The sequence below is a fragment of the Polyodon spathula genome, chromosome 4 (assembly GCF_017654505.1).
Source record: "Polyodon spathula isolate WHYD16114869_AA chromosome 4, ASM1765450v1, whole genome shotgun sequence".
In the NCBI taxonomy this organism is placed as follows: Eukaryota; Metazoa; Chordata; class Actinopteri; order Acipenseriformes; family Polyodontidae; genus Polyodon; species Polyodon spathula.
Window position 1 is genome coordinate 96,145,976 of NC_054537.1, and position 18,882 is coordinate 96,164,857.

Below are 18,882 nucleotides of genomic sequence, written 5' to 3' on the forward strand. Positions count from 1 at the left end.
TCGCTTGACCAATCACATTGCTTCTTTCACGTTTTATTGCCAGCCCTTGATTACATATTAGCCTCTGAAAATAGATATAGTACCTGCTATAGTATATTATAGAATATAAGGCATTTTTGTTATTTCTGGGAGTGCACATACTGTGTTGAAAAAGAATGTACACTGAACAAAAATATAAACGCAACATGCAACAATTTCAAAGATTTTACTGAGTTACAGTTCATATAAGGAAATCAGTCAATTGAAATACATTCATTAGGCCCAAATCTATGGATTTCACATGACTGGGAATACAGATATGCATCTGTTGGTCACAGATACCGTAAAAAAGGTAGGGGCATGGATCAGAAAACCAGTCAGTTGACCACCATTTGCCTCATGCAGCGCGACACATCTCCTTCACATAGAGTTGATCAGGCTGTTGATTGTGGCCTGTGGAATGTTGTCCCACTCCTCTTCAATGGCTGTACGAAGTTGCTGGATATTGGCGGGAACTGGAACACCCTGGCGTACACGTCGATCCGCAGCATCCCAAACATGCTCAATGGGTGACATGTCTGGTGAGTGTGCAGGCCATGGAAGAACTGGGACATTTTCAGCTTCCAGGAATTGTGTACAGATCTTTGCGACATGGGGCCGTGCATTATCATGCTGAAACATGAGGTGCTGGCGGCGGATGAATGGCACGACAATGGGCCTCAGGTTCTCGTCACGGTATCTCTGTGTATTCAAATTGCCATCGATAAAATGAAATTGTGTTTGTTGTCTGTAGCTTATGCCTGCCCATACCATAACCCCACCGCCACCATGGGGCACCCTGTTCACAACGTTGACATCAGCAAACTGCTCGCCCACATGACGCCATACATGCTGTCTGCCATCTGCCCGGTACAGTTGAAACCGGTGTAGGGGAATAATTACCTAGAACCATTCCTGTACCTGTTTGTTGCGACTCTGTACTACAATTATTCACTGAGTTATATGCTTTAAAGCATTTAGAGTTTATGATCTATTAAGGTTATAAAAATAAAGTAAATGTATTAAACTGCAGGTACGTGTAGCTGAAAAACAAACTGTGGGTGGTGTGACAAAAGAAACATGGCTCCAGCTTATCGGTTGATCAGGGCGAACCCACCTTTCCAACTAACCTTTATTGTACTACCTTGTAAATACCTGTCCCCCTTTCTTTGTTACACCAACTGAGTTGGCTCTAGCTTATTGGTTGAAAGGGAAACCACCCTGTCTCTCTGTAAAGGTATAATAACTGTATGCAAACTCTGTATGGCAGAACACTGCTCGGGCTTCCTAACACTGATGTGTTGAGCTGTTCTCGTTTGCGCAAACTAATAAAGCTTTATATCTCTGAATACCTGGTGCAGTTGGCTCTTTTAGTTGCGGACCTGAAAAGTTCCACGAAACTGGGATTCATCCGTGAAGAGCACACTTCTCCAGTGTGCCAGTGGCCATCGAAGGTGAGCATTTGCCTACTGAAGTCGGTTACGACGCCAAACTGCAGTCAGGTCAAGACCCTGGTGAGGATGACAAGCACGCAGATGAGCTTCTCTGAGATGGTTTCTGACCTCTCGTGCAGAAATTCTTTGGTTGTGCAAACCCACAGTTTCATCAGCTGTCTGAGTTGCTGGTCTCAGACGATCCCACAGGTGAAGAAACCGGATGTGGAGGTCCTGGGCTGGCGTGGTTACATGTGATCTGCGGTTGTGAGGCCGGTTGGACGTACTGCCAAATTCTCTGAACGACATTGGAGGCGGCTTATGGTAGAGAAATGAACGTTCAATTCTCTGGCAGCAGCTCTGGTAGACATTCCTGCAGTCAGCATGCCAATTGCACGCTCCCTCAAAACGTGAGACATCTGTGGCATTAGAACATAAGAACATAAGAACATAAGAAAGTTTACAAACGAGAGGAGGCCATTCGGCCCATCTTGCTCGTTTGGTTGTTAGTAGCTTATTGATCCCAAAATCTCATCAAGCAGCTTCTTGAAGGATCCCAGGGTGTCAGCTTCAACAACATTACTGGGGAGTTGATTCCAGACCCTCACAATTCTCTGTGTAAAAAAGTGTCTCCTATTTTCTGTTCTGAATGCCCCTTTTTCTAAACTCCATTTGTGACCCCTGGTCCTTGTTTCTTTTTTCAGGCTGAAAAAGTCCCTTGCGTCGACACTGTCAATACCTTTTAGAATTGTGTTGTATGACAAAACTGCACATTTTAGAGTGTCCTTTTATTGTCCCCAGGTGCACCTGTGTAATGATCATGCTGTTTAATCAGCTTCTTGATATGCCACACCTGTCAGGTGGATGGATTACCTTGGCAAAGGAGAAATGCTCACTAACAGGGATGTAAACAAATTTTTGCACAAAATTTGAGAGAAATAAGCTTTTTGTGCGTATGGAACATTTCTGTTTTTTTTATTTCAGCTCATGAAACATGGGACCAACACTTTACATGTTGTGTTTATATTTTTGTTTATTAAGAATACATTCGCACACATGATACGAACACTCAAGGCCTAGCCTTTGTTCCCACAAGGTTATCAGTGTAGACAGTGAAGGATAAAGTAGGGAGAGAACAATGCTGTAAATGTTAAATATGATATATTTTAGGAGTAAATACTGTAGAAAGCAAATTTCTGAATCTTTAAGTAACACAAGAAATGTCTTTGCAGTTAGTTATTTTTGGGAAAGTTAAAAGTAATAACTAGGGTGACCATATGACTCCATGTTCACCTGGACAGTTTGGGACAGTTCACAGTTTTGAAGTCCAATACCAGTGCATTATGGTAAGTGTAGTCCTGCTGCTCTTACAGATGAGCGACACGTGAAAGGTACGTGAGACAGGTAAAACCTTCCAGAATGCACTGTAATGGAAGGTGAACAACCTGAACTGTGTCAAACTGCCCCCCTCACAACAACAGACCTGGAGATGTGGAGGTAGGGTGGGAGGAAGAATACAGAAGATGTAGGTCTTTGCCATATTCAAGCAAGTCAGGGTGGGACTGTAATTGGTACAAAATAATAGTGTTGCACTGCTGTCACACCAAACGCTTACTATATTAGAATCAATATATCGAAATGGCAATGGCAAAATATTTCTGAAATGAGAAAAGCTACTTTATTTATGTAACTAGATTTGACAGAAGATGTAGGTCTTTGCCATGATTCAAGCAAGTCGGGGCTTCTTGTACAGAAGAACTATTTTTTTCAAGTGCACTGCTGTATAAAAAGTCTTACTATATGTTAGATATCATAAATAAATATATATCACAAAATAATTTCTGAAATGAAGAAAGAACCTACTTTATATATGTAACTAAATTTTGGTTTCATAATACAGAATAATATATTTTCAGTCTATGTAGAGTATATAGCATAATATATATAATATTATATATATAACATAGCTATCAGGGACGTACTAATTGACCAGTATGTATCATATGCTGTGACACATAATTGATCCATATATAGGGTTAAACGGCATCAGAATCGTTTTTCCCGCATTGATTAACCTGGTCAACCGGGCTATTGCCCTTATTACACAGCCTGGTTATGCAGTTCAGGCTGCCATGACGTCACCCCTCCAACAGCCTGGACTAGCATGCACAGGAAGGACAGCGGCGGCGAAAGCAAAACACTGAAAAAAAAAGGGAATGGTTAACCTTCATTGGCAATGGAAAAAGGCACACGCAGGTTAAAAAATAAATAAAAAATACAAAAAACATCAGAGGAGGTAGGGGAAAGTAAACCAATATTAGTACAGCACTTACCAAAACTGAAATTTCTGGGTAGTATTAAAACGTGCTTAAGTGTGTGCCTTCACAGGGGCTGAATGAATAACCATGGCAACAGTAGCAGCAGCAGCAATGCGCTTCTGTCAGACAATGCACATTGAAACGCGTAGACCACTGCAATAGACGTTGTTACAGGTAGGGGAAAGAAAAGAGAAAAAGGAGATCAACGGGTCGTGCTGCAGTAAGTGCTACAGGTAAGTGTACCTTGTTTTTGTCGCTGGTGCAATATTATTTGGATCACTGTGTAAATACACACTGAAGTATAGTCTAGTGTGGTCCGGGTCTGACGCGGTGATGTTGTTTGATTGGGCAGGTATGGCCGAGTTGTCAGTTTCAAAGATACACTGTCATTTATAATCGAGCAAACTGTATCATGACTTTGTTGGGCTTAAAAAAACGGAATACAGGACAAGTAGTTATTCCAATGAATTCCATGTCCAATTGCACCGAGCGCTAACTGCCCCAGTGCAGCCTCGCAATGCAGTTTTGTGTTACTGCCAGTGCATGGTAGTGTGTGTGTGTGTGTGTGTGTGTGTGTGTGTGTGTGTGTGTGTGTGTGTGTTTGGCATTTAATCTATAGACACACACACACACACACAGCAGTGTTAGCATTTGCAATTATTCACGTATATTATAATATTACAGGGGGAAACAAACAAACAAAACAAAACAGAAAACAAAAAAACGAATCGTATAAACTGGAGAGCTTGATACCAGAGATGTGATCTAAAGTCGAGCTGACAATATCTGATAAATCGATGGACAATGATTGAAAAGGCTCAATAGCAAAATATGCAATGTTAACTCCAACAAAAACATTCATGGTAACACTTGTATACAATTTCTGCTGGTCAAATTGTACCTTTAATTTAGTCTTATGTATTGCCTTAAATTTACCTTTAAGTGTTATTATTATTATTATTATTATTATTATTATTATTATTAATATATATTCAATATTTTAATTATTTCCATCTAAGAAGCTTCCTAATTGTTATTTCCAGAAGATTGGGTTATTTTATATGTATTTAATTGTCTTATTTTATAATGAGAACTACAAAGGAAGCAAAACTGGTAATTAATCTCAGCCAGCATTTTACATTAGTAACTCTAACCAGTGAGTCTTTGTTTTTTGGTTAAATCTGTGTATACAATAATGATTTACTGTGTTTTGTTAAAGACTGCCTAAGATAGTTATAGATGATAGCTTGCTCGGCAGTGCACATTTGTTGTGTGATAATAATAAGAAGCAACAGTCTGTAAATAAGCTTTATTAATAAAGCTTATTATCCATGGCTGTACAGTTATTTATGACAGCTCTAGCTTTTGATTGACGGTCTACTTCGTACACTGTTACCAAAGAGAGGTTTGTGGATGTGTAAAATGTTATTCAGCTGTTTCTGTAAGAGCAGTGTTGTTTGTTGCAGTTCTATAGAGGACAGAAAGTTGCAAAATAATGATGCTTTTGTTTTCCCAAAATAAAAGCTTTTGTTTATTTTGTAGTCTAGAGTAGACTTCAGCTTTGTTTAAATATCTCTGATTCATAATAGTAGTTTTTACCTTAGAAATGTACACATTTGTTTGTTACCTAACTGTGTTGCTGCGAACAGTTGCCTATCTGAAGTCAGTCATAATGCTCAATTAGTCCACAGAAGCACTGCTTATAATATCCAAGTGTCACATTATAGTTATAAGAAGGTGTTCACATAAATTTTAACCAGGGTTGAAATTCTACAGATACTCACCGGTACTCTGTACCGGGACTTATTTTGATGGCGGTACTAGGTATCAGACTTTCTTTATTTTCATCCAACGCGGATGCTTTCCATCCACTCACACAGTCCACTAGCGCAGTATTTCTCAAATGCACTTTCATTCAGCACAGTTCAGCTGCTTGCATTCTGTTTCTTCATACTGCTTCTGTTTCTGTTAGCTGCTGTTGACCACCATTAACGTCAGTATAATCACTGCGTGTTGATTGGCTGAGCTTTCATTCAAATCAGATTTAATTTTGGCATGAGTCACAAATCTCCAGCCATTTCGCTTTGTGTCAGTGCTCATTCGTTGATCAACGAGAGAAGAGCTTAGCAGTGCAACGTGAAAACGGCTGTGGCAAAGCAGCTAGCAGTGTGCAGGTGCAGAAGTGATGCGGCGATCAATGACAGACAGACAACGATAATCCAGGTGCAATGGTCTTTTATTTACAATCCAAAGTCTGATGACAAACAGTAAATAATAATAAATGGTAGTACACAAGGCTGTGTACTACAGAGTTTAATCCAGGGATTCAGTCCCAAAACAATAAACACAGTCTTTAATACACCCACAATATACAAACACAGTCACCAGTCCAAAGTGAGTGCCCTAGCGCTCGTGGTGCAAATACAATTTTTCGTGAAACAAGTGCAGTGTTGTCCAGGTTTTGTGCTGGCCTGTAGTGGCAGCACCTGATTGTGTTAGCTGTCTAAATAACAAACAAGTACAATTAGACACGACAAAAACAAACAAAACACGATTCACAATACGGTACTCCTTCCGGTTAGCGTTAACCAATCTGCGGCTGCCTCGCCCCCTTTCTAGATGGCCGACTTCCGCCTAACCCTGGGAATGAATTATCTGGCCATGCAGTCCAGGGCACTCTGTTCCCTTTACACAGCACCCTCACAGGTCGGGAGGGAGATTTATCGCCAAGAATCATTCTGTCTCTGTCACACAGCGGTATTATTATTTTTATTATTCTGAAGTAATAATTAAATTCTTTAGTGCGGCGGAGAAACTATCAGAAATATTCGAAACGAACATTGCTACGCATGAATTTTAAGGTAAAAAGCCACATCAGTGTTCTCCATAAATTACATAATTGATAAATATTAGAAATAATTATCATAATGCGTTTTGCTTTGCACCGATTTACCACATTGCCAAAATTTGCATGAAAGTTTCTAAAATGGCAAGTGCTGTGTGGGACAGTAGGGATTAACATTAAAAAAACAGGCTCAAGAAGTAGTGGTGCTTCAGATCTGGTCAGCGAGTCAGAATCAGGATACAGATGGAGGCGTGCTTCACGCTGTTCAAACACGGGCGATCTGGTCAGCGAGTCAGAATCAGGATACAGATGGAGGCGTGCTTCACGCTGTTCAAACACGGGCGATCTGGTCAGCGAGTCAGAATCAGGATACAGATGGAGGCGTGCTTCACGCTGTTCAAACACGGGCGATCTGGTCAGCGAGTCAGAATCAAGATACAGATGGAGGCATGCTTCACGCTGTTCAAACACGGGCGATCTGGTCAGCGAGTCAGGAGGCATGCTTCAAGATACAGAGAATCAGGATACAGATGGAGGCGTGCTTCACGCTGTTCAAACACGGGCGATCTGGTCAGCGAGTCAGAATCAAGATACAGATGGAGGCATGCTTCACGCTTTAAACACGGGCGATCTGGTCAGCGAGTCAGAATCAGGATACAGATGGAGGCGTGCTTCACGCTGTTCAAACACGGGCGATCTGGTCAGCGAGTCAGAATCAGGATACAGATGGAGGCGTGCTTCACGCTGTTCAAACACGGGCGATCTGGTCAGCGAGTCAGAATCAGGATACAGATGGAGGCGTGCTTCACGCTGTTCAAACACGGGCGATCTGGTCAGCGAGTCAGAATCAGGATACAGATGGAGGCGTGCTTCACGCTGTTCAAACACGGGCGATCTGGTCAGCGAGTCAGAATCAGGATACAGATGGAGGCGTGCTCCACGCTGTTCAAATACGGGCGATCTGGTCAGCGAGTCAGAATCAGGATACAGATGGAGGCGTGCTTCACGCTGTTCAAACACGGGCCCAGCTTGCAAGGTACATGTTAAGTATAGTGATCAACCCTTTGTTTTGTTGTGATAGTAGTATTTTCTGTTATGAGGAAATGAAAATGGTGAGGTATTTTTTCTTTGTACAATGCCCCCCTTTCTAAAACATTTTGAAGTTTATTTATGTTCTGAAAATGTGTCTTTTGCCACTTTATTTATTGTGCAGGAACCATAATACCAGGAATACATTTTTTTTAAAAGTCTACTTGTATACTGTTTCTTTTTTCTCAAAATATTTTTATGGAATAGATCATGATAATTAATCTACTCTGAAACAGAACAGTAATTAGTAAAATAAATAAATAAAAGAAACAGGCATGTATGTTCTAATCCAAGGCTATTATTGAAGCATGGCCAGGTCCTGTTGTAGGTGAATACCCAGGGTCTGGAAAGTATTTCAGAGAATACTGTGGAGATTAAAATGTCCCAGTCATGTACATCATTAGTCATGTCATGTACATCGTAGTAGTGCCTGTTACATAAAAAATGGAGAGGTATTTTAGCCCCTATTTTGCATTGTTTGACTTAGACCTTTTTGTATAATTTTTATAACATCATCCATTTTTTAGGATATCTTGAAACAAAACTCCGTATTTACAGCACTTACCACATAGTGTAATATTTCTTCATGCTTGGCATTTAAGGTTTAACTTAAGTGTTATATTTACAGTACATGACTGAGTGAGACAATAGATACAGAGGATACAATGCTTTCTGTATTTTCAGCTTCCTTGTTTATGGGGAATTGGTTATAATTGATCAGTTATTTTTTAAAGCTTATTTTGTATTTATAAATGTATCTTGTACCAATATGTATACATTTTAAAAGTATTTATTCATTGGCACTCAAATTGTCTCAATTTTTAAAATGTTTACACCCGGCTGTGGATATGAGTACCTTCACTTGTTGAGAATTTCACGCCTGCTTTTAACATTAGGTTCTCACGTGAGTACCAGCAGAAATGGTTCGGGATGCACCAAAATTAGGGGTCATCATCCGAGTCGTGGTTTATCACCTCCTCCTCCTCCGACAGTTCACACAATTAGGATGGCAATGTCAGAGACCACAGCAATAGTTTGTGAAAGTTTAATTAGTAGTCCGGATTGCTGGATATTACAATGTTTAACAAATTATCACGCATTCTCTATTTATTGCAATGTCCTACCACCATATAGCCACCCTGGGGATTCAAAAGTTAGCTTGACAGCACAACAATATTTATATAAGGATATAACTGAGGGTGAAAAATATATTATTTTAAATAAAATGTTTAAATAAATGTTTTTTTTTAACTCACTTTTAAATGTAACAGCTTTCTGATCATTAGGGCTGCAACGAAGGGTACATTTTGACCTTCAACAGTTTGAACCTTCGATGGTACTAATTTGCATAATTTACTGGTGAGGTCACCATAGCTACTTGTTTATATTTGATTGAAAATCCTATTATTTTACAGGTAAGCCATATACATGGAATAAAACATTCATATTTAGTTTAAAAATACATTATGTAGAACAGTAATCATGTTTTTATAATTTAAATAAAAATAAAAATACAAGTAATTGATGCTGCTTGCGCATACGCTTGCATTGCAGCAGCACTAACTGCAGCGGACTTGGGCAAAACAAACTTAATTTAACAGTCACCGTTCCAAGCAGGTTATCAGTCAGTCACATTTTACTACGACTACTACTACTACTACTAACTACTATACTACTACTAATAAATAATAATAATAATAATAATAATAATAATAATAATAATATGAACTTAAAGTGACCCCAGAGATTGGATGTGCCTCCGTGATACATCAACAGTCGCTTGCACAGTTTGTATTCAGCTTTTTTTTTTGGTTGTCTGGGCATTTAAAAAAAAAAATCCCAAACAGCAGAGGGGTTTCGAGACATTTCTTTCAATACAGCTTATGCTATCATTTTGCTGTCGAGATGGTGAATGAAGAAATTTGTCTCTGGTTAACACGGGCTGGAGTGGGGTGGGACGGGCAGTGCTAATTTTTTTTTAAATTTAAATTATTAGTGTTAGCGTATATTTTGTATGTTTCAAACATATTCTACCGTAGCACTTCTCTTACATACACTAGGTATTCAGAACGTATTTTACTGAAGCAATACAACCTCTATAAGTACCACCCAGTGCTTTGGATAATATACCCTGCCCCATACATGGCAGCGGCACATATAAAGTTGCTACGTATAAAGATTTGATTGGATTTTTTTGTTTAAGTACACTTTTTGTTTAAGTGACATGCATTATAAAAATAAAAAAATCACATTTTGCATGTGAGTAATATTTAATGTGTGATTCATAGTATTTTCTGTTAACACTTCAAAGGTTTAAAACAATCTTCAAATTCCTGGCTAGCGAAACCTCCGGACCTTCAGTCTTTCTAATATAGCCCTATGAAACGTTGACACCTCCTCTCACTCCCGCTTAGTTTAGGAAGTAAAGCGTCAGAGAGCTTCCTTAACACTAGAACCGCCGTGCGGGTCAGTTTGACCCATTTTGCATTTAAAATGTTAATTACTCTTCCATTGCAAATCGTATGTGTATGTCCATTTTTTACTTTTCCTAAATATATGAATTAAATATCATAACGGTGTTTAATAGCCAAAATTGCAAAAATGATAAAGTTATAAACAGTTCTACCTAGAACGCCATGTTGGTCAATGTGACCTATGCATTCTTTTTTAAAAATAACATAAGAAATTCTATTTTTTGCAGCAAAGACCTCCTCTAGCACACATGTTTTTTTTTTTAAATTTATTTCAAGCCTTTATTTGTTTGCAGACTTACTACGAGATAGAGATTGTTATGATTGTGGATTTGTACAATTGCACCAACTCAAGGAAAGCCTAGTTTCTTTATTTCTCAGTGTACCTGGGAGACAGCAATCCTTTGTTTTGTTCCAGAAATGCAAATGGTAATATATCAGAAGGAAATATTTAATCTTGAAAGCAGTCATTTTGATTGGAATACGGCAAGCTGCACTCAGATGCATACAGCAAACTGAAATGACAGGTAGGATAAAAACTTATGTGCCTGATAGGGCTGGGAGAATACATCGATGCATCGAATCTTTGCAATAACTGTTGATGAATGCAATAACCATCCATGCATGCAAGAACCATTGATGGTTGAAAAAAAAAAGCAAGCATTAATAGGACCGTTTTTTTATTAGAACAGCCAAAATGTAAATCTACAGTCTTATTCCTTGCTTTTACACACTACGCAGCATGTACGTTTTCAGAGGAAGCGTGACAAAAACAAAAAAAAAACTTAGAGAAGAGACTAGGGGTAGGCTGCATTTCAGAATCAGATCTTGCTAGTTAAATTGTCAATTTAATTAAATTTTAAATAATGCTGTCAGACATTTGGATTTTTCTTTTTTTACAAAATAACAAAATGGAAAAGTAAAATGTGCTGTTTGTGTTGTTTTAATGAGCTTCTGTGGCAATACCACCAACCTGCAGGATCATTAGTAAGACAGCACCCAACAAAACATAACAGCGGCAACACAAGTAAAAAACAAAAGGAAGCAACACCTTCAGTGACAGTTTATTTTGGAAAGAAAGTTGATCCAGTGAAAAAGAAATAACAGACCTCATACTGAATGTCGTCACACAAGATATCAGACATGTTAGTATAGTAGAGGGAGCTGTGTTTAAAAATTTGATTGCAAAATGCCCTGTCGAAAGAATCTCCAAATGCATTAATCTGGACCACGAACGTGCAAAGGAAAAGCTTTGACAGGATTTAAGTCAGGAGTGTAATTCAATGTCCGGCACTACCGATGTATGGACAAGCATAGCACAAGAAGCGTTTTTAACAGTCACCTGCCATTACATTAAGCAAAACTGGGAACTCGAGTCAAAAGTGTTGCGACACGAAAACAACACGAGAGACACACAGCTGTGAATTTAGCAGAAACAATCAATCAGATAAACACAGTTTGAAGTGGCTACTAAAGTAATAGCTTGTGTTCATGACAATGCGGCCAATGTGTGCAGAGCAATGCCTTTGCTTTCTGCAAGCGAGCATGCTGTGTTTTTTGGTAGCATGGTAAGTGTGAGCTGTGCAGGGCACAATATAAATCTCTGCATTCAGAAAAGCTTGGAGGATGTACGACAAGTCCATACGTTAATGGCAGCAGCAAGGAGACTGGTTGCACATTTTAAAAAGAGTGAGATGGCAACAAGTGCTTTAAATTGGAAACAAACAAATGCTGAACACAGTAAAAAGCAACACTCAAGTTAATACAGGACATACAAACAAGGTGGAACAAAGTTTATTATATGTTTGAACACCTTCTTGAATTAAAATGGCCAGTTATTGATTTGGCGGAAAAATAACCAGACACGCTTTACCAACCTCGCAGCCTTGGCAAAGAACATGTTAAGTATCCCTGCAACATCGGTCCCGAACGAGCATGTGTTCAACAAAGCGGGGATGCTTGTGAACAAACTCAATTCATCTTTGAAACCAGAGAATGTGGATGCCGTAATATTTCTGGAGAGAGCACAGACTTTGTTACGTTGGACTTGTAAATAGTTATTCTTGTGTTCCCTGTTTTGAGTTTTTTTTTTTTTTTCTCTAATCCAGTTGCTGTCAAGACATCTTAAGGTAAGACAGTAATATTTGTAATGTTTTATTAACTTTTTGTGGGGGAACCTCACTGACAGTGTGACTAGACATAAATAATTAGAAATGTGTAACTGGAGAAATGTTTACTTTTCGTGATAAGAGCTGATGAAAATACACCACCCATTCGATAGATTGCAGGTGTCGGGTTCCAAAATAAATCCGCTATATATCGAGAGACACATAGAAAAACCAAATAGGCTAACAAATAAATACTGTACAACCACTCCCTCATTTTATCGGGTGCATCAGGGTCCAGCATAAATCCTCTATGCAACCTGCTTTTTCTCATTTTTTGTATTAAAAGCAGCACACCATTTTAATTTGTACAGCAGAGGGTACTTGCTTCTCATCAACTTCAGTCTTCAATTAATTTCATGAGTGCCTCTGTATATTGGAGCTAAGGCATACGCAGTTAGACAGTAAAAATGGGGAGCCAACTCCAGGACTGCGATATATCTGAATCCGCAGTATAGCGAGGGGTGATATAACGAGGGGTGGGTGTACATGTGCTTATTATTTACATGCTTCTTTTGTGTTCTGCAAAAACGATGGATCGGGTCTTTATGAAAAGGATGCATCGATAGTAAAAAACACTATAGTCCAGCCCTAGTGCCTAATAGGAAACATATGTTATATATTCATTTTTTTTATATTAAGTTAGAAAAAAATCGGTTTTACATGGTTTGTATGTACAAATTTACACGTGTTTACACAGTAGTGTTCAATGGAACTGCGTCTGTATTTACAGCACAGCTCCTGGATGCAGGCACAGTCAGCTGGCAGACGCGTATTCTCTTCCATAGAGTACAATGCAGCCCTCATACCGAAAGTAGTGTTACATTTTTTTTTTATGTAGTATTAGAAACAATGATTTCGGTTTTATAGTTTTGTGTGTACATGTACCAATTTACACCTGTACACGGCAATATGTACATACCCGTTTCTTTTGAAATGTGTATTTTATTATATTTTTTCACTTTTTGTAGTCGTGCTGTATATGCGCTTATTTTAAAAATAAAGCCTTTTATGTTGAATTTCCCATTTAAATACGGTGTTTCTGCGAAGCAAATATTAGATTTGATATTCATGAATACAACTTTTCAGTTGTATCTAATGGTATGTCTTTCATTTTTCACTTTTTCATATGCTGCCTGCCTCTGTGTCGGTCCCCTCACTTCCGCGACCTAGAGTTCCCATAACTCCACAGGTTTTTTGTGTAGTCAGAAGGGACCACCGGCCACACTATTCTTTCACAGCTCATGTGCTCATGAAAGCAGGCTCTGTCTTACTTCCTCCTTTATCATCCCAGGACGTGGCCCTCATACTCTTAGTGCTCGAGTCCCATAACTAACAATTATTTGTGTTCTTTCAGGTTTGCTTTTTTCCTTATGTCAAGGCTTCGTATGAGCCGTTCCGTCCTCTGAGGGTCGAACCCGGTCGCTAATTGGGACCCAGTCGCGAGGCCAAGCCTATAACGACTGTCCAAGAAGTCAGAGGATTCTGTGTTTCAGGAACCCGGAGGCCGATAGGGCCTGTCTCGACTCCATAGGATGGCTCTCTCGGTTGGAGTCCGGCCCGTCTAGAGGCCGAGCCTCCGATCCTAAGTGCAAAAACACTCCCTTCCTCTCACAGTCCTGGCTCCCACCCGGTGAATTATCAGCAATAAGGAAAAAAACATACATGATACATTTAGTTTACAAAGTAGTATCTGCTTATATCCACTCATTTCTTGATATGTATACATGTTGTACAGTTTGGGCTTCTGTAAACGGACTCCTCCCTTTAGACACTAAATGCCCCTCTCAGTGATGTCACATGAAAAAAAAAAAAAAAACTACCACGAAGTGAATGTCAGTCCCCCTATCCAGTGACATTTGTTTCAAACTTGTACTGCAAAGTACGGTGGCCCTGTAAGTCATCAAAATGAAGCTCCTTTTTATTGTGTTTACACGATCACGGTCCTAGAAGCCCACTTCAGTATGATCGGGTTAACACGATCCCGGTCCTTAAAGGGTTAATGCCACTCCCCGTAACTGCGTCCCTCTTCTCTGAATGGAGGGCTTAATATAGATCTGTGTTATCATTGGTTGTTTCAAGTGCCTGTTAAAAGAAAATTATTGATCTTATGAACTGGAGTGGTTCCACCTGTCATCTCCATTTTTTAATGAAAACTTGAAGCAGCCAATGATAGCACTAGCATGGAGAGACTAGTTAAACAGCAACCCTCCTGAGTCTCCAGGAAACCGCCAGAGGTTAGGAAGAGAGTAAAAAAAAAATACTAACGGTGCGCCATTGAGTTTTAAAGAACAATATGTCAGTCCGTATTGTCTTCGTTGGTTCACATGCGCACCTGCGTCCCAGTTATTTGAACCCCTGATTATAATCGTTGATCGGCGTTTGCTTGTTTACCTGCTCTGGAATTTCTAACACCTTTTTAATTACAAAAGATCCTGTAAACATATGATCCTTCTTATCCTTAGTTACACACAAGCATGGGAATAAGTAACCTGAACAGGGCCAGAAAGTCATATTCACTTTGTAATTTCCAACCAAGTTCACTTAGCTCCTTAAACCTCAGACTGACAGCAGCTTATCCATTTGGCTTTATTACCTATTAATATTTATTAGAAAGCATGCACATCAATGTTTTTTCCCCAATTAATTAATCTTTCCCACAAAGTAAAAAAAAAAAAAAAAAAAAAAACTACATCATTACAAAAGCGAAGAACTTGCTCTTAACAAACTTCAATCAGAAGTTGCTGGGGAGACACTATGTCCTTGTGATATGGAACTTGCAAGGACCTGCAAGAATTTCTGCTACTTTATACAAGTTTAGGGAAAAAAACACCCTAAACATTTAACCAAAGTGAAACACAAGGAACGAAACTCACTCAAGTCATACAAAACAATCAGAAATAAATTAGACAGTTGTGCAAATATAGCTTTTTCAACATTCCCTTGAGGGGAGCTCATTTTTTTAGTAAGTCCACTGTAGCCCTCTTCTTTTCAAATACTAATATCTCATTAATGACATGTGAGGTTCACATTTTATATTTTCAAAGTTAGGGAAACTCCTGGGGCAGAATCTGCCATGTAACAGTTGTATGGCCTGGGTTTATAAAGTAGGTCCAGGTTAGTCCCTAAAAATAAACATTTTATGCCACCTTTTATGTAATAATCTGCTATAATGTGTTATTAATGTTACTAATATATTGGGTGCTTGCTGTGATTCTAGGGACAGGGCAACAGAGCCTTCCTATCATCACTCACTGGGTAGTTTTTAAATTCAGTTCTTACCATTTCAAGAATGCCTGGAGTTTCTTTCTCCTGCTCCACCCCACTACCATTTTAGCAGCTGTGTCTCCCTGTAGGGGGGTCAATGGGACCCATCACCCAGCCTGGTGCCCTGTGGACGCTGTCAGATGCTCACCTGTAAAGATGGCGGCTCCTGGCGGTCATACAGCGAGTTCCTGGGCCGCAGTGTTATATAAATGGTGTATTCCTTATCTGGGCTGTCCCCTGATTCATTGAATTGTATTCTCAGTTGCCTAAACTAAGTAAAGCTCAGTTCTCCTACAATGATTCAATGTTTCATATCATATTTGATTATGTTGGTACTGTACAGTTTTCCATGTTAATTAATATGCCATTATATTGAGGAGAACTCCATGACAACATCAAATATTAAAATGCTAATATCGGCAATGACAGCACAGACAGACATAAATGGTAAAATAGTTGCTCAGAATCTCTTCCACTGAACTAAGATATGCCAGTGTCAGTTATTCCATAGGTTATATATCGGAGCACCCTGCTTTATTGCCAAGTTGACATTTTGGACAATCCAGCTTGTTTACGTCATGGCAGAGTTCACTGGTAAGGACTTATGATGCAAATGAATAAAGACATATTTGAGTACTCGAGCACTACACATTGTGAGTACTCTATTGCTAGTCTACAGCCAGGCAGAGTAAACGTGTGAGTTTACAGCACTGCAACCAGTGGGTGATTTATACACGTTCTGAACCTTAAAGTACCAGGATACTGAAGAATGATTTCATTTAAAATACTCAGTATTCCTTCACCTTGAAACCTGCTTGCCAAAATGTCATTCTGCAAGGCAAACAGGAATATTAATGTTTCAACGACCTTCAGCATTGTAGCTTATGAAGAAAAACAGCTTGTCTCTCACATGGTGTTCTTGGTATACTGAAGAGCTAATGGGCACACTATGTAACAATATCTTTAGTCACAAATGGTGCATGCTTGTATTTATCTGGCTGGCTTTCTGTCTATTTTTGTAATTTAGTCATGCATTAGGTAGTAAAGCATTTTTTTTTCTGTGAAAATCTGTAAGAAATATATTTGAATAGTGGATGGAAGACTTTTGTTTCTGTAGTGCCATTTGATCGGCGAAGTGGTTTACAATCAAATTGATGTTCCTTTGTTGTATTTCTTTTCAGTGCATGACTAGCTTTGTGCCACACAGCCCCTCCCATTGGGATAATGAAACTGAGACTGAACTTATTTATGTATTATTATAAAGTGTGCGAGTTCCCATCAGCCTATTAGGTATGTAAACCTACTTCACAAATGCAATCCTGCCGTGCTTTGAATTACCGTTGGAAGTGCTATTTGCTGTTACTTCCACCTACCATGGCTCTGGATCTACCTCCAGCTCCTGGACGAATTCCCCGATTTTCAGGAAGAGCTTCCAGGTACTTCATACAACGAATGGCTTCCAGAACTTCCCTCTCCAGACCACCGGCGCAAGTGCCCTCGAATAGCGCAAAGATCTCCAAAAGTGTCCCGCTGGCCTATTCGAAAACTCGTAAAGCTTCTGTTAAAACAAGATATCATGATCCTGGAGAATGCTTCCCACCACAAACTATTTCACTGTTTCTTGATAACCTTGCAAATAAATCAAAGCAGAAAGAGATTTCTAATTCATCGTTCGACCCTAAAATGGCTCCCCTCGTCCCCAAGAGTGGCCCAATGGAGGGCAAGAAGCGCTCCAACATAATTTCAGTTCCTACTAATGCCAAAAAACAGAGACTGGCCGAGGAAGTCGGGAATACGGAACTGTCTGGCAACATCGATACTGCCGTGTTGGTGGTAATGAAAGAGTTTAAAAACTCCATAGAAAAAATAGACACCTGGCTGCATGTACAGGTTCTGCTGCAGAATTTGTAGTTTCAGTCAGGACAAGCTTGCTTTAAATAACCACCTTTATTACAATATAAATTCTAACATATTTCCAAAAACACTGAACCACACAATGGTTAAAGAAAAATAAGTAGAGTAAAAATAGTTGGAGCCTCATCCTTCTTAGCATCCCAGTGCCGTCTGCTAAAAATCAAACAATAAAATAATAAATATATGCGGCCTGGTCATCCTGGTGAAGAAAACTATTAGACAGAGGAGCGTCGTGTACTGCCCCCCCAAAGGAGAGGCTAAGAGATTCGGAGAATACCTAGTTGCTAAAATTTGGTGCGCTGTGTTCATCCTGGTGAGTAAAAAAACATGTTTTCAAAAATTCAAATATACGTAAGTACATATAATTATGGCCACCTACACCACATCACACATTTTGCTGAATGGGCAATTTAAAAAAAAAAAAATCACATAATGTGATATCTAATTTTAGTGACTGAAGGTAAAGAAAAATAAAAACTAAAAAGAAAAAATCTACAGGGTCTTAGACCTTTGGCCGCCTCCCCTCCAGGTCTAAAAAAAACTACGAACATAGTAGAATTATACATATTACTAATCAATGGCATCATATACCAAAATGCATACATGACAAAGGATATGGGAGGGATGGATCCTGGAGTCAAGAATTAGGATGCAGGTTCCAGGTGTTGTTGGGCAATGAAAATGTCTTTAATATTGTTCTCACAAGCATTTGAAGACCACGACCAAGCTTTTTGATGACATATGCAGGAATGTTTCGCTGAGCAGCTGTGGTTGCAACTCCAGTCCTGAAGGCGTGGACGAATAGTTTGAAGAAGAAAGGCCGCCTTTTGGAGAAGATCTTGGAGTCTTGCAGAAAACCAGGATCTGGAGACTGGCAGGTTCTGCGCAGTTAGAAACAGAGGGTCCGGAGGAGCGGGTCGAGGTCTGAAGGCCAGATATTTCAGCATGGAAGCAAGGGGACAGAAAACAGAATTAATGCGAGCAACGTGAAGTTACTCCTTCCCTTAACTTATCAGATTTACTTTGTTTGAGAAAGATTTAAAACACCCTTTGAACTGCAGTAGGACCTCAATATGTAGCTACAAGGACCAGAAAAGGCAACTAATACAATTAGTATGATATTTTACGTGTTTTAAATGTACAAAATACATGACCCTGAGATTGAAGTTTAAGGTCTCCGATTCGGGTCCGATGATGAATAAAGGAAGTGGTTTTTGGTGGGGATTTAGCCATGCCAGAAAAACCCACGGTAGCAGAGATGAACATTGTTTCTTAAAGGACATCGTTGAGTGGGGAGAAGCATCCGGAGCGCAGCGTGTTGACAGGACTCAGAGGTGGTGAGTTAAAGGAACATTAATTGCG

General features: G+C 39.4%; 1 protein-coding gene across 2 annotated transcripts in view; it reads left to right on the plus strand.

Moving 5' to 3' along the window:
• The first annotated feature begins 3,550 nt into the window (after positions 1-3,550).
• LOC121315187 (protein FAM135B-like) overlaps positions 3,551-18,882 on the plus strand; it is a 110,607-nt gene continuing 95,275 nt past the window's right edge. Inside the window, exon 1 of one of the 2 annotated variants that reach the window (XM_041249236.1) lies at positions 3,551-4,002. The gene's annotated coding sequence lies outside the window, so the exon portion shown is untranslated. The remainder of the gene's footprint in view (positions 4,003-18,882) is intronic. The other variant, XM_041249237.1, reaches the window with a different exon arrangement.